A 15,996-nucleotide genomic window follows, 5' to 3' on the forward strand; every position below is an offset into this window, starting at 1 on the left:
CAGTTTGGTTGAAAGGAATGAAAGACGTGACCAGTTTTATTGCTTACAGATTTTGCAATTATCTGCCCAGGAAAAATTGAAGTACTCAAAGAAAATTTACTTCTAACATCAATTCTGGCTAGCAACTTTGCTCAGTTTCTGGCAAATATAATATAATGATAGCTTCCTGGTCGAGTTTTATTATGTCTTGGTGTCGATTGTTTTCAGATTACTGCTGTAAATTGATTGTCAGTCCTAGTTTTTGAAGTGATGAGAGTTTTTTGTTTTTTTTGAAGGTCTGCTGTATTTGGATGTTCAAAGATAGAGCATCAAGGTTGACTCCTGGATAGTTCATATTTTAAAACCAAACTAGTTCTTGCTTCTTTCTGACTAAATATAGTTTCTGAAAACTGACTTTCCTTTACACTGTCTCAACTTTTTATTTCTTTATTATGTTTACCCCAAGGGCTTAATTATGAATCCCTACTAGGTTTCTTCTGAGCACTAATAGTATTTAAAGTTCAATGAGTTCTTTGTTAATGCTTTTCCCAGCTGGCTGGAAAGAAGCTGTTTACGTCCTCATTTGTGTCTTGCTACTTCACCTGTATGGAATAAGCTATATTTATGGTTTTTGTTTTTTTTTTTCTTTCTCAAGTAAAACATATACAATTTTGGGCTTTCTCTGACACTACTTATCTGGCTAATATTTAAGGGCTTTTTTAGTTTTAACATACTCTTTATATTTGTCAATATTGACTAATTAAAATTTGTAAAGCTCAAAAGAAATCTAAAGAAATATTCTTGATAAAAATCTACCTGTTAGCAGTTAAGGTATGCATCACGATGACAGAGAATTTCAATGACAATAAATGGAATTCTTATTTTCATTTCTAGATTTTGCTGTCAGCCTCATTGTGTTCTACACAAGAGGGATGATACTCAGAAATAAAAGGACTAAAAACATCTGGAAAATTCCAATGTGATTTGGTACTCAGTAAGTAAGGAATGTCAAAAATAGGAGAGTTTCTAAATACCTGAGTTGTATATTATTGGTGTGCATGTGGTGTTTTCTTGTTGGGAGTGTGTAGGGAAAGGAGAAATAAATAATTCTATACAACAATCTGGCTCTGCTGAGCATAGATTTCACACTGAGGGAAGGCTAAGAATAGCAACAACTAGTCTAGGAAGCTTCCACAGTCCCAAGCAGTTCTTTCCCACAGAGAACCACTTTTGTTTGCAACTTTCCCACAAAGACCCCCACTTTGACTGCTACACTGCACATCTTGCTCAGAAGTGTAGTCACTTTATTATCCCATTATCCGTTTCCACGTATTTGACCTGCCTGTCAAAACTGCTGTGGGAATGAGAAATACTTTGTGCACATTCAACCTCTCATCACACCTCTCACGGGTGCGGGGCCTCCTTCTGAGTGAAGTCGTGGCTGATATGCTCAGTCTTGGAAATAATAGACGAATCATTCCTGAACTTCTGCTATTGCACAACGCAAACTAAAGAAACAATGTAATCTCTTATTTTAAAATTTAATCTTTCACAGCCTGCCATCTAAGGCAGTTCCTCTGTGAATCTGCTGACACTTTGTATTCTACTTTGGAAATTTCCACTCTATTTCAAATATCCACTCTACTCAAAATTTTATATAAAGTTACCCCCTCCATTCACTATCAGTATGAAACGTCTTCTTCCTTCCTTTCTTTCCTAAAGCATTCTAAGTCACTTCAGGAACCAGCTCCCTTAAGACAAAACCACTAAATCTTGCTGCTTACATAGCAGCCCCAAATCTTACCAGAGTGCTTGTCAAAGGGTGAGAAATATTTTCTGTGTAAGCTCCTGCAAGGTTCACAGGCTTACTAGATTGTGCTTTCTAGCTAATAGGAAAGAAAAGAAAACTGCAGAAGCCCCTAGAGAACCTTCTGGCAGAAAGTAGATAACACAAAATAAAATCACTGTTTTATTTTATTAAGGACCTTTGTGAAGGTTCATTTGAAACAATTTAGTCTGTCTAACATAATTAAGTCACTAAGCAGCATCAGATAGTAGCCAGTTACAGCCTTGGATTAATAATGTCTAATTCACTTATAATTACTCTAATACATGTCTAGGAAGCATACACAGAATTTTACAAAATGCAATATGGTAAGTAAGGACAGTTGAATGATGAATCATAAAATAGATTAAATTGTAGTCATTTGAGCTGCTGTTTGCAATGTATGGCTACCAACTGGCCACCCGAGATTTTGTTTGTTAGTTTTTGGTGTTTTGATAAATAAGTTCAATAAAGCTATCTAGATATGAAATCTGGAGCTGGAGTCTGAGAATTCTTTCTGGGCCTTCACCAGAAATGAGTTTTTTGAGACAGAAACACTAAGGAATGTTAAGGGAGGGTCACTATGGAAGCAATATTGTGTCCAGCAAGATCCACTCTGGTAAACTCCCAGCCTATTATCTCTTAATAATTGATATTCCTCAGCTGGGTTGAAGTGAATTTAATCAATTGATGTAGGAGAGAAAGGAGGATAAGGGTTAAATAGAAGATTTTTGCTGTAGAACAGATTTAAAATTGATTAGGGTTTGAAATGGGTTTGTTGAAGGGATTAAGAAATATTATGGATGAATAAATGGCATAAACTCTACTGTAGCCCCATTTCTATAGTTGCACTTGAAATTTGAAGATTTTTGTTCCTCTAGAGTTTGAGAAGGAAAGCCTTGCTTAAGCAGGGCTTTTCTGATGGAAGAGAAGGCAAATCAGGTATTACAATATTTAATTGACTAGACACAGGGTTAAATCTCAAGGTAATTCTAGCATCTGAAAAACTGTTATCTCTACATTTCAGAAGGTAGAACAACTTCTGGGTTGCTGAATTCTTACTGATATACTCAGCAAGACTGATGTTGTTAATAAATTCCATCTGCTTATCTAGAATCTGAATTATAGTTATTGGTTTAAAATTGTTTACATTATTTGAAACAAATTGTTACAAACATAGCATAGATGTTATTTATTTTTTTAGATTACATAGATTTCAATTTGTTTGATTTATTTACATACATATATATAAAACACTGTAGATTATTTTCTTGTGATTAACAGAAATTTGGAATATTCCACTATTTCTGGTTATATGACAACTAGAAAGATTGAAAGACTTCTGGGAAGAACTAATTCTGGGATTTTAGATGTATTTGGATCAAGATAACAAATGGGAGATTAACTCTTTAAAAAAGTTCCATGATTGTTCAAGTCACAAATTTCATTTGTTCATTTGACAAATATTAGTGAGCTGATTATATGCCAGGTACTGATTTGGTGTCTGGGATGTGGCAGTGAAAGAACAGAAGTCTGTGCCCTTGTTTGGACTGAAACTGAGAATAGACACACCTTGTCAAAATAGTGTCATAATTAATGGAGTAGAGAATGCAAAACCAAAAATGTCAATAGGAATAGTGGAACTGAAATTTACATTGAGACTTCATGAACTTTGGAAAGCATTCGGATATATGATTTACATTTGCAAGGTTCAACCAGTGTTTGTTGAAGGATCTGTTTATAAGAATCTATGGGAGAAATAAGCTTAGTACACTGACAGGGAAATCTTGTTTCCCTTAAGAAAAAAATATATATGTATGTGTACATATATAGATATGTATTTTATAAACACTATAAATTTCATTTCCCTTTCTGCATTGGCTGCTGAGAATATCAGTAATAAATTTGAGGCTAACATCTAGCAATGGAAAATGAATGTGTTTCTGTTATCATCTTTCTTTGTTCTTAGAATCTATTTTTAGAAAGACACAGGATTTTAAACAAACATAGAAAATGACAGTTACAAACATGGTTCCGTTTGTAAATCCAGTTGAAGCTTTTTAAAGCACTGCAATATATCAGTTCTTTCAATAGATAATAGGACCTGAGCCTACCACTGTAGAACAGTTTCCTCAGAGCTTAAAAAACAAATAACTCTACTTTATTAAGATCAGACTCCAGGTCCCAGAAGAATATTTTTCCTATCATATTCCTATCATGATATATATTCCTATTCCTACATGATATATAATCCTATCTATCTCTCTCTATATATGTATATATAGATGTGTATATATATATATATATATATATATATATATATATATATGGATAATAAGAAATGTATTTCCTAAACTGAATAAAATCAGTTTAAAGTACAATCTGTCAGTGCAGACAGATGACAATGGCAAAGCTATTAGAGGGGTGGAAGATGACACTATTGAAGGATGTGTTGAGGGATAGTGAAATGAAGCAAATGGAAACACTGGGAAATAGAAGCAGAAAATCAGCCAGTTAGCATGCCAAAGATCCCCAGACTCTGCAGATGTCAATTTGCGCCACAAACCAGGACACTTTATGTAGTATGTAAAGAAATAATACTGGTTATAGATATATTTGGATGAAGGGTAATAGAGATTGACAATATAAAGAGGTAATATGATTGCTTTGAGATAGATGTCATTTGCTCATCCAACAAACAGCATCAAGTAGCTCTGACTAGCAGTAGCATTTTATTTGCTATCAAAAAATAATGGTGGAATTTTAAAATGTATTGAGTTTGTTTTACATACTTAAAAGGTGAAATGGTAGGAAATAGAGTTAAAAAATCCCTTAGGATTTTGTAATCTACTCCAAAGTCAGCATGAACAGAAAGAACTAAATAGAAATTTCTGTATTTTACATATTTGTTACTCATTGTGTTTCAGTTAAAGCAAGGAAATACTTTCTTACACGATTTGATCTAGCTTTTATTTTTTTTTTTTTTTTAATAATTTTAAAGAAGAATTCAGTGGTCACTGTGGTTATCACTGGCTATCCCACCAGTGGGCTGAAACTGCTTCCTCAGGTTTAGTATGTGGAAATCTGTTTAATCAGTGATTGTTCAGTTAATATTTTTCTAAGGTAGAAGCTGACAGATGCAGAAACTGGTGGCTGAGGTAGTGGGTGTATTGCCACCTCTCTCTTTTGCTGAACTGAGGTGAAAATTAGAGGCCAAAAGAGGTATTGTACATCCTTTGTCAACTTACCAGCATTTTACAAGCAGCCACTTGGCCTACTTCAAGCTATGTTCACTGCCTGCTAACATAAGATTAAAATGAGTGTAATTTCCAGCTTTTGTGAAGAGTATCAGATGATTGAGTAATCAGATGTTCACCTGCATTGCTTACTGCCATGAAACATGGATTAAATGTGTAGTAAAAACAGCAGTTTATCTGTACAAGGAGCTAGATATGTTCATTTGCTTTCTTTGACCTAGCTGAGTTGTTTCATTGGAAGAGAAGGGAAAAGAGAAATGATGCCCTAATTATTTATGTGTTTACAAGTCTGCCCCTCCCGTTAGGCTACTGTTAAGTTGTCACACTTCATACACTCTGTGCCACAGCAATAATATATCATTAAAAAGGCATTGATGATAGATCCAGTAAATTTCTCCTATCCAATCTCCACAATGATAGCAATCCAAGTTAGTGTTGATCTCTGAGTGATACTCTTGAAACCAAAGCCCAACAAAGGGACAATTAGAGTGCTGCTCATATTCCCTGCATCTTGAGGTCAAATTGAAGAGCCAGGTTCTGAATGGTACCTTCTAACTTAAGTGGATGAGCGAAGAGCATCTCATTTGTATTCAATAAGTGAATTGTTCAATAAATGTGACAATTGGGTGTGTCACATTTATACTCAGTCTTTAGATACTAGATTGAACAATTTCTATAACACTGGCTCGTTTGAAAGAGTTCTCAAAGGCTTCTGTTTCTTGGCTTCTGGTTTTAATTTAAAACAAAAGTGAAAAGGTACTCCCTGAGCAAATGGATTACCCTATTGACTTTGAAGCATTTGATCATTTATTTAATGAAATCATATATATTTATTAAATGCCTAGTGTGTGTTTTCAAGTTACTGTGGCCTCTGGTTTAGAGAAGAGGAAGAGTTCTTGTTCTTAAGGGTGTGCTTTTTTTTCATTTAGAGGAGAAAGTAAAAATTGAGATGAAAACATAAATAGTAACAAAAAACTTTAAATGATGAGGATCAAATGATTTGTTCTCACAAGAAATTAGGTTTGTTTATATACTAAGGAATTATTTCCAGCTAATATGATTAAGCAATTTACATATGATTGGGATTTAAGTTAAAAAAATTCAAGGTTGTAGTTTTTATAGTTTTAAAGTAGAGGGAATGCAAGTTTTATTTACTGGAGTAGTGGAATAAGAAGTAGTAAAGAACGTTGGAAGCATATGGTAGAGGTTACTAGAATTTTAACTTTCAGGTAATTAATTTTATTATACTAATCACACAAAGCAACATTGCAAAAAATAATGTAGGATTTAAAAAGAAAAGCAAAAGAAAAAATAACTTGGCCTAGCCTCCCTTCTCAAGGAAATGATCCATTTTCATTTTCCTATGTTCTTACTGAAGATTTTTGAACAGTGAAATGACATGATGAAAAGTGTGTTATAGGCCTTTTAGGAAGATTAATCTATCAATAGTAAGCAAGATGGAGAGTGAAGAGAAGTGCCTGAAACCTAGAGACCAATTATAATTCTATTGAAGTAATCCAGGTGAGAAGTGATAAGGGCCTGAACAGAAATGGAAAGAAATGGGAAGTTGTAAGAGGTATTGAAATGGAAAAATCACTGATTGGATATGGGACATTAGAAAAAGGCAATCTTTAGAGACGACTGGAGCCTGAGTTAACAGCAATAGTTCCAGAGATGGAAAGCAGAAGTAGAATGATTACAGTAGGTATCATGAAAAACGATTTATGAAACATATTATATTGAAAAAATATGGTCACACAGAAATGATGCTAATATATTTAAAGATGGACAATTGGAATATATATGCATATTTCTAATCTTGAGGTGTTTTCCTTATTCCAATCCTTCTTAATTATGTAAAAGGGACAGTTGAAGTGAAATCAGCATCATGGTGATATGAATCAATGTTTTGTTTTCTTTTTTTAATCTAGCTTTTGATTTACAACTAATCAGACAACTATAACCAAAAAAAAAAAAAAAAAAAAGTACCTCTGCAAAGTGTACCAGGCACCTGAGAGATTCATTCATCTATGCACCCAAAAGTGGGTGGATTGGATCATGGAGGAGGCGGCGGAGCAAGGAGAGTTGCAGAGAGACCAGCAGTGGCCAGGGGCAGTGATGGAGGAGAAGTTGGTTGCTAGTCCAGCAGTTGCTGGCGCCCTTTTGCTGGTAGAGAAGGCTGGAGGGTTAGGGCAAGGAACGGGGGCCCGCTCGGCCACGTGTGTGCAGCAGGAGGGAGTAGGTGCTCCCTGAGGAGAGGCTGCACTGTCTAAGGGGGAGGAGAGGAAAGGGAAATAGGTAGACAGAGAGAACAGAAGCAAAATATCTCCTGTTGTCTGCCTCGGGAGGCAGGAGGACTGGCTTCTGGGACCCCCAGCTTGAGGATTTCCCTACCTCGTTGTGGGCACACCGGAAGTCCCCAGCGTTAAGTACACACCTCACCCTGCTCTGCCGCCATCTTTTTCTTTTTTTAAATGCATAACTCCCAACATTACCGGAAATCAGCTCCAATAAGAAAAACTAAAATCTTGTTCTCTATCTAGAAAGCAAAAGATAGACTCCGCGCTGTGGAAGGCAAAGGGGTCTCGCCTCAGAGCCTGTCTGCGGGCTGCTTCTGCCAAACCTCATCAATCAGTGGCCTGGTACAGGGCAGTCAGGGTTGTTGCTGAAGAACCCCGGGAAGAGGAGTTAGGACAGAAACAGGAGCTGCAGGAGAGGAACCACGGCCAGAGGAGACGGGCTCTGGGGACATCTGTCTGTCTGTCCTCCGGTACTCATAGGATGTGGAGTTTTTCAGTGATCCCGTCTCAAGTATTAGCTGTCATTCTCCACTAAATGCCATCTACTGGGGATGGTTACAGTTCTTCCTAAGAAGGATGGCTGCTCTTTTCCTAAAGAGGTTCACATTACAGCCATAAAGACTGAGAATAACTGCATTAGAAGATGTTTGGGTAAGTACCTCCTACAGAGGCTGGTGCCCGTACAACAGTCCCCAGTACCAGCCTGCCTCATTCACACAAAAGCCCTTAGTACTGAAGACACCAAGATGAGGGAAGGAGGAAAAAAAAAAAAAAAAAAAAACAAAAAACCATGAGACGGCTTTCAGTAACGCTGGGAGAAAAATCAACAAGCGTTATCATTCACGTGCTGGACGAGCAGGGCAACGACCACGTGCTCAGAGCGAACGTGATCAGGCTCAGGCTGCCGAGCGGGACCTGCGGCTGGTGAAGAGGGACCCCAGCGTGGAACGCGCCCAGAATCAGCTCCTGACCGGCTCACAGATCACCAGGTGCGGCTGTGGCTCAGAAAGATGGACAAGGCGCTGACTTTTTCTTCAAACGTTGGACAACGTGATTTGGATACAAAGAGTATACAGATTAAAAAAAAAAGTACAAAGTTCATATTACAATCACGAAAGGGAAGAATGCAGGCGAGCCCGGGAAAAAAAAAAAAAAAAAATGCAGGAAACAATAGAATCCTCCAGACCATGTCTGAAACTGTGACCTTCTCATCCAGGCCTCAGCCCATCAGAGGTGACAAGGGTGTGATGTGTGTTCTTGGTCTCTTGAGCGAAAAGGAGGAGAATGCGTGGAGAGCAACTCAGGGTACCCAGAGAAGAGACATTGTGAGCAGGGAAAATGGGAAGGATGGAGCATCCGATGTCCTGCACCAGTGATTTTTAATAAAAAACATGCTTTTGAGAGACAAAAAAAAGAAAAGAAAAAGGCTCCTAACTATCAATCTGTTGAGCTATTATAAATGAAGTGACCCAAGCCTTGCCTCAGTAAGAAAGGTGTTCACTATGTCAAATGCCATGGCAGAGACACTTCTCATCAAACACTATGAAAAATCACAGTATTACGGTCTCACAAAAAGAAAATGGCAGTTTTCCAGCAACCAAACCCAAAGACATGGACTGTTATGATCTATATAAGGAATTTGAAAGAGCTGTTATGAAGAAATCCAACAAACTAAAGAAAATTCAGAAAGGCAGTTCAATGACCTCAGAAATAAAAACTAACAGACAGAGGAATACTTTACTAAAGAGATTGAAATTCTAAAAAAGAAACAAGTAGAAATTCTGGAGCTGAAGTACTCAATAAATAAGGTGAAGAATGCCTTGAAAGCTTTGGAAATAGGATAGATCATAAGGAAGAGAGAATTATCAAGCTCAAGGGAAAAAATATAGAAATAATTTCCATGCAAGAGGAAAGAAAAGTAAGATTTTTAACAAGTGAAGAAACTATGTGAGAACTGATTCCATTAGAAAAGTCAACGCAAGAACAATGTGTTTCTTACAAGTAGAAGAGAGGGAGAAGGGAGCAGAGGGTATCATTTAAAAAATGATAGTTGAGAACTTCCCAAACCTGGAAAGAGCTTGGTATACAAGTCTATGAAATTATACAACACTTTATTATCTCGATGCAAAAAGATCTTCTTCAAGATACATTATATTGAAATTATCAAAAGTTAACAATACAGGAAAAATATTAAAAGCAGCAAGGGAAAAAAAGATTGTCACCTATAAAGGTATTCCCCCCTTAGGCTATCAAGAGATTTCTTAGCAGAAACTCTACAGGCCAGGAGCTAGTAGAATGGCATATTCAAAATATTGAACCATAAAAATTGCCAGCCAAGAACATTCTATTCAGCAAAGTTATCATTCAAATATGAAGGATAAATTGAGGCTTTCCCAGATAAACAAAAGTGAGAGAGTTCACTACCACTAGACCTACCTTACAAAAAATATTGAAAATAACTTTTTAAGCTGAAACAAAAAAACTAAAGTACTCAATACTCTCTAATCTATAGGGACAGGTAGGATGAAAAACTGAACTTAAGCCAACTAGGGAGCTGTTTCAGTAGTCCAGGCAAGGGATATTGCAAGATAACTTGAATTAAAACTATAGTTGTGGAAATGGTGAGTACTGGTTGGATCTGGCCAACATTTAGAAGCTACAGCTGATCTGATTTGATAATGAATAAGGTATGAGGTGTGAGAACAAGAAAAATTAAAAAAAAAAGATGTTGTTTTATAGGCTTAAATAACTAAGAATGTTGGTATCATTTACTAAGGTGAGTAAGACAGAGGAAAATGCAGGAAATGCTTTTTTTGGTTTGTTTGTTTTAATCTGTTAACCCTGGTTTTAATCTGGGACATCCACGTGGTGATGTTGTCTAGACAGTTGGATACAAGAGGCTTAACTAAGAGTGAAGTTTTGGACATATAAGTTTGCTCTTCATCCATAATAGGGAAATAAGGAGAAATCTGCTATGAATATTAAGAATAATCACTGAGATATGAAGGTCTGGAGAAGGTGAGGAATGAAAGAATATTTCAAGAAAAGCTTCTTCAGCTCTGTCTAATTCTGGTGAGAAGTAGAGTAAGATGTATTCACAGAATTAGATAGGGGAGATTTGCACTGGTTGTATTGAAAGTAAATAGGATCAGTGTTTAGTTGGTTAATCAAATCTAAGTATCTTTTTCTTTGAATCGATTTTTTAGGCGAGGCTCAAGATGTCTTCATATGGAGGATGATACTCTTATGCGAAGTAGAGTCACAGACAATGGAGGGCGGCATTAGAACAGGCAGCTCTGGAAAGGGTATTTGTAAATATAGGTCTTTATGAGGAGGTTTTTGATTATTACTTCAATTTTGTTAGTCATTACTAGTTTCTTTAGGTTTTCTAATTCTTCATGATTCAGTCCTGGTAGGTTGTGTGTTTCTAGGAATTTATCCATTTTTTTCTAAGTTGTACAGTTTATTGGCTTGTAATTGTTCACAGTAGCTTCTTATATCTTTTGTATTTCTGCAGTGATAATGACAATGTATCCTCTTTCATTTTTCTTTTCTTTTTTTATTTTATTTTTTACTTATTTTTCCCCCATTTATTTTTATTAGTTGGAGGCTAATTACTTTACAATATTGTAGTGGTTTTTGCCATACATTTACATGAATCAGCCATGGATTTACATGTATTCCCCATCCCGATCCCCCCTCCCACCTCCCTCCCCACCCCATCCCTCTGGGTCATCCCAGTGCACCAGCCCTGAGCACTTGTCTCATGCATCCAACCTGGGCTGGTGATCTGTTTCACCCTTGATAATATACATGTTTTGATGCTGTTCTCTTGAAACATCCCACCCTCGCCTTCTCCCACAGAGTCCCAAAGTCTGTTCTGTACATTTGTGTCTCGTTTTCTGTTTTGCACATAGGGTTATCGTTACCATCTTTCTAAATTCCATATATATGTGTTAGTATACTGTATTGATCTTTATCTTTCTGGCTTACTTCACTCTGTAAAATGGGCTCCAGTTTCATCCATCTCATTAGAACTGATTCAAATGAATTCTTTTTAATGGCTTAGTAATATTCCATTGTGTATAAGTACCACAGCTTCCTTATCCATTCGTCTGCTGATGGGCATCTAGGTTGCTTCCATGTCCTGGCTATTATAAACAGTGCTGTGATGAACATTGGGGTGCACGTGTCTCTTTCAGATCTTGTTTCCTTGGTGTGTATGCCCAGGAGTGGGATTGCTGGGTCATATGGCAGTTCTATTTCCAGTTTTTAAAGAAATCTCCACACTGTTCTCCATAGCAGCTGTACTAGTTTGCATTCCCACCAACAGTGTGAGAGGGTTCCCTTTCCTCCATTTTTAATTTTACGTGAGTCTTCTCTCTTTTCTCTTGGTTAATCTAGTCAAAGATTTGTCAATTTTGTTTATCTTTTCTAAAAATAAACTCAGTGTTACTAATTTTTTTCTATTATGTTTCTAGTCTCTATCATCTGTTTCTGATCTAATGTTTATTTTTCCTTTCTCTCATCCTAACAGGTATAGTTTGTTCTTCTTTTTCTAATGATTTGAGGTTGTAAAGGTAGTTTGTTTATTTTAGCTCTCTCTTTTTTAATGTAATATTTATTGCTATAAACTTCCCACTTAGAATGGCTTTTGCTGCATCCCATCTGTTTTAGTGTGTTTTCCTTTATATTTGTCTCAAGATACTTTGTAATTTCACTTTTGATATCGTCTTTGACTCGGTTGTTCAGTAGCATGCTGTTTAATTTCTGCTTATTTGTAAATTTTCCAGTTTTCTTCCTGTTGGTGGTGATTAGTGGTTTTGTTCCTAAGTCATGTCTGACTCTTGCAATCCCATGAACTGTAGTCTGCCAAGTTCCTCTGTCCATGGGATTCTCCAGGCGAGAATACTGGAGTGGGTTGTCATTTTGGTTTCTAATTTCATACCATTGTGGTTAGAGAAAAACTTGACATGATTTCAATAATTACTTTAAAATTTTTTTCACAATTATTCTAAATACTGGGGTTATGATGGCAAGCAAGAGTGAGAAGGTGCTTAACCTAAATGAAGAAAAATAACAGCAAAAAATTTTAAGTTGTGATTTTTTTCAGAGAATTATGAAGTAGGTAGGAAATAATAGAAGATGGAAGATGGGTTAATTAGGAAATTTTCTGAGAATTTAACATTAAAAATGAAGGATGAGCAGTTTGTTTTATAGAGGTCAGAAGGAGGAAGAAGAAATGAGAAAAAAACATCCTTAGGGACAGAAAGTTCCAGGTGCAAGGGCCTCGGGTGAGAAAAGGAATATTTCCTTTCATTATTATTATTATTAGCATATTCTTTATAATTTAGCCATAGTGCTTTTTGTGGTTAAACAGTAAAATTAAGGATATTAATACCTCATTAATATGCAATTAGTATATATTTATAATATTTTTTAAAACAAAAATACTTGCAATATTCTGTTTCTTAATATAAATTATACCTGAGAATTGATATCTTCAGTTCCATTTCTTTGTTTTTAACTTGCTGGTTTTGCAAAAAGGTGAGAAAGGTCATTTAATAGGCATATTTTTTTACTTTATGCAAAGAATTTTATTTTAGCTAAAGGATGTGCATTTAAAAATTTTCATCATTAGTTTCAGCATGAAAATGTCTAAAAAGATAGGAGCTGTACAAAGTTTAGTGTTTTTTCTTCCCTCTAACTTTGGGGTTTGTATAGAGATAGCACCATATAACCTAAAAAAAGATGAATACAATTTTTAAAATGTTTTATGCTTTTTATACAAAGCAAGGTGAAATTATATTAAGCCATTGACCTCTTGATCTTGACCTTGCATTGACTATTTAAAGGGAATAAAAATAGAGACATTCATTGCTAAGAATAAATTTCTTACCTTAAATTGAGAGAAAATAAAAGCCCTGACAACCTTGACAGAGAGTCAGAGGTTTTCATCTTTGGAGTAAACAGGTGTCCACACATTCAAGGGCAAAAAAATGCTAAAATCTTAAGGGGCAGAGAGAATGTTAACAGAGAGCCTTGCTGGACCTACTGAGGTCAAATCATTTATTACTTCATGCATTTTCAATCTATCTCCTTGATAGTAGTTTCAACCTATCTCCATGATCTAGTATGTTAGGGCTGTTAATACTTTTATTAATTTTAAGCTGTTAAATTATCACCTTTACATTTGGATATACATGAAATTGTTTCTTGTGGGAAAGCATCTTATTGAGCAGTGTTTGAACATTCAACCTTGAAAGGGAAGTTATATGAACTTCTTGCTAAACTATTTATCTTTCTCAGTGAGTTATCACATAATTTGCCTGGCAGTAAGCTGATTGAAAGTAGATTGGTGGGCTGGGAGATATCACAGATGCCTCTTTCCTTAACCTCTCATATGCCACTCCAACCTCCTATCATCTTTAAAATTTAGTTTATTGTTGCAAGAACACTTAATGTGAGATCTACCCTCTTTGTAAATATTTAAGTTTGCAATAGTTTATTGTTGGCCACACCTGTAATATTGTACAGTAGATTTCTAGAGTTTATTCATCTTGCTCGGCTGTAACTTTATGCCTATTTCCATCATCAACTTTTGATGGGCTTTTAAAAATAGCTCCCTGTTTCCCAGCCTACAGATTCATTTTCTAACAGTCACCATCTCACAAACTATTGAATACTTGAAAGAGATTTCCAAAACATATCTATGACCGACCACTTCACTTTTCAATTGAAAATCCTTCAGTCATTTCCTCTCACCTTTTAGATTCATGATAAGCAAAGATTCCTGTCTGCTTTTTCCAACTTATTTTCAGATTCTGTCAGGCAGTAGAATACAGTGTCTCAACATTTCACCATCCATATATTCAATAAAGCAAGAATTAGCTGAAAATTTCTCCATCAGTGACTTTAATCAAACTAAAATACCAGCCAAAAGAGAGTAGACCTTGTCAATGGACTATCTCATGCCTACATCAACATGTTCTCAGCTAGAGGCAGGAAACTGTATTGGGGTCCTAGATAATACAGCCCTACAGACCAGAAGTGGGCAGGGTGCCATGGTTATCGGTTATTGCTTGGGAATCTATAGAGTTTGTAGAGGTCAGTTGGAAGGCTACCTATTGTACTACCAAGGAAAGAATATGTTCCTTAATATAAGTATTAGGCATCATTTTTAAATGATTGTTCAGTTTCTTTCCTTTCAAACTTAAGCCTTCACATTATGTATTAAATTCAGCTTAGTTCAACAAATGATTATTGATTACCTACTATATTTCAGGCTATTTGAGAATCCAACATTGAATAAAGCATCCAGCACTTTTTTTTCAGCAGAGTTCATAGTCAAGTTGGGGAGACCTAAAGGATAATTTTGAAGTGATGTGATAAGTTCAAGTAATGCAGGTATGTATAGAGTGCTATGGGCATATAATTAATAAGACAAACATAGATAATGAAGACTTTTCTCTAAATCCTTTGGAGTTGTAAAATGAAAAAAAAAATTCAGGAAAGAAGATGAACAAATATTCAAATTTTGGGTGTAGAAAGGACCTATTAACTGGCAAAGATGATTGTAAAACCACTTTGCATCTAGACACATCTGATCAGAACTTCAGGTCTAAAAGTAAATGATTTTAGCATATGTAAGAAAAAAAATACAACCAAATGAATGCAAATGAGAATGACTTCAAATAACTTATCAATAACAAGAAAGTGGAAAGTGCCAAGTTTTAATGGAAATTGAGTTTGTTCTGTAATTCTGTTTACAGCAAAAAAAAAAAAAAAAATACAGAACATGATATACAATAATGAAGAGCAGTTAAGTATAATCTGAAATGAGTAGAGAGAGTCAACAATAAATCAAAGTGGATCCACTGAACTTTGATGCTTAGAACACTTGTCTTTGAGCAGGAAGAGTTTAGGATTAAGTGCAATACAATTAAATTTGCTTCTAAGGTGCACAATAATCTCAGAATTATAATGACTATATTTTTTGTATACCAATGCTTATAACAGAACTGTCAAAGCAAATGCTTAAAGAACCCCAAGTGTCCTTCAATAAGTGACTAGTTTAACAAACTATAATGTTACTCAGTAGTAAAAAGGAGCACACAATTGACACACATAATAATTTGGATGGTTTGCAAGAGAATTATTCTGAGTGAAAAGAGTCAATATAGAAAGATTATATAACATAATTCCATTTATACGGCAATCTTTTTTTAAATTGAGGTATAATTGATATATAACATATAACATTATATTAATTTCCTATATGGGTTCCCAGGTGGCTCAATGGTAAAGAATCCACTTGCTGATGCAGGGGACATTAGTTCTATCTCTGGGTAAGGAAGATCCCCTGGAGGAGGAAACGGCAACCCCCTCCAATAGTCTTGCCAGGAAAATCTCATGGACTGAGGAGCCTGGCATCTACAGTCCATGGGGTCACAAAGAATCAGACACAATGATACATTATACAATGATATAATATTTTTATATATCGTAAAATGATCACCACAATAAATTAAGTCTAGTTAAATCCATCCACATATATATAATTAGAACCATTTTTTTTCTTGGGATGAGAGCTTTTAAGATCTACTGTCTTAGCTACTTTCAAATATGCAATACA

At 35.6% G+C, this 15,996-nt stretch overlaps 1 pseudogene; it reads left to right on the forward strand.

Annotated features, from left to right (window-relative positions):
* Nucleotides 1-7,937: 7,937 nt before the first annotated feature.
* On the forward strand, nucleotides 7,938-8,737 carry LOC133051192 (translation initiation factor IF-3, mitochondrial-like; annotated as a pseudogene).
* The last annotated feature ends 7,259 nt before the right edge of the window (nucleotides 8,738-15,996 follow it).

The sequence above is a fragment of the Dama dama genome, chromosome 33 (assembly GCF_033118175.1).
Source record: "Dama dama isolate Ldn47 chromosome 33, ASM3311817v1, whole genome shotgun sequence".
Classification (NCBI taxonomy): domain Eukaryota; kingdom Metazoa; phylum Chordata; class Mammalia; order Artiodactyla; family Cervidae; genus Dama; species Dama dama.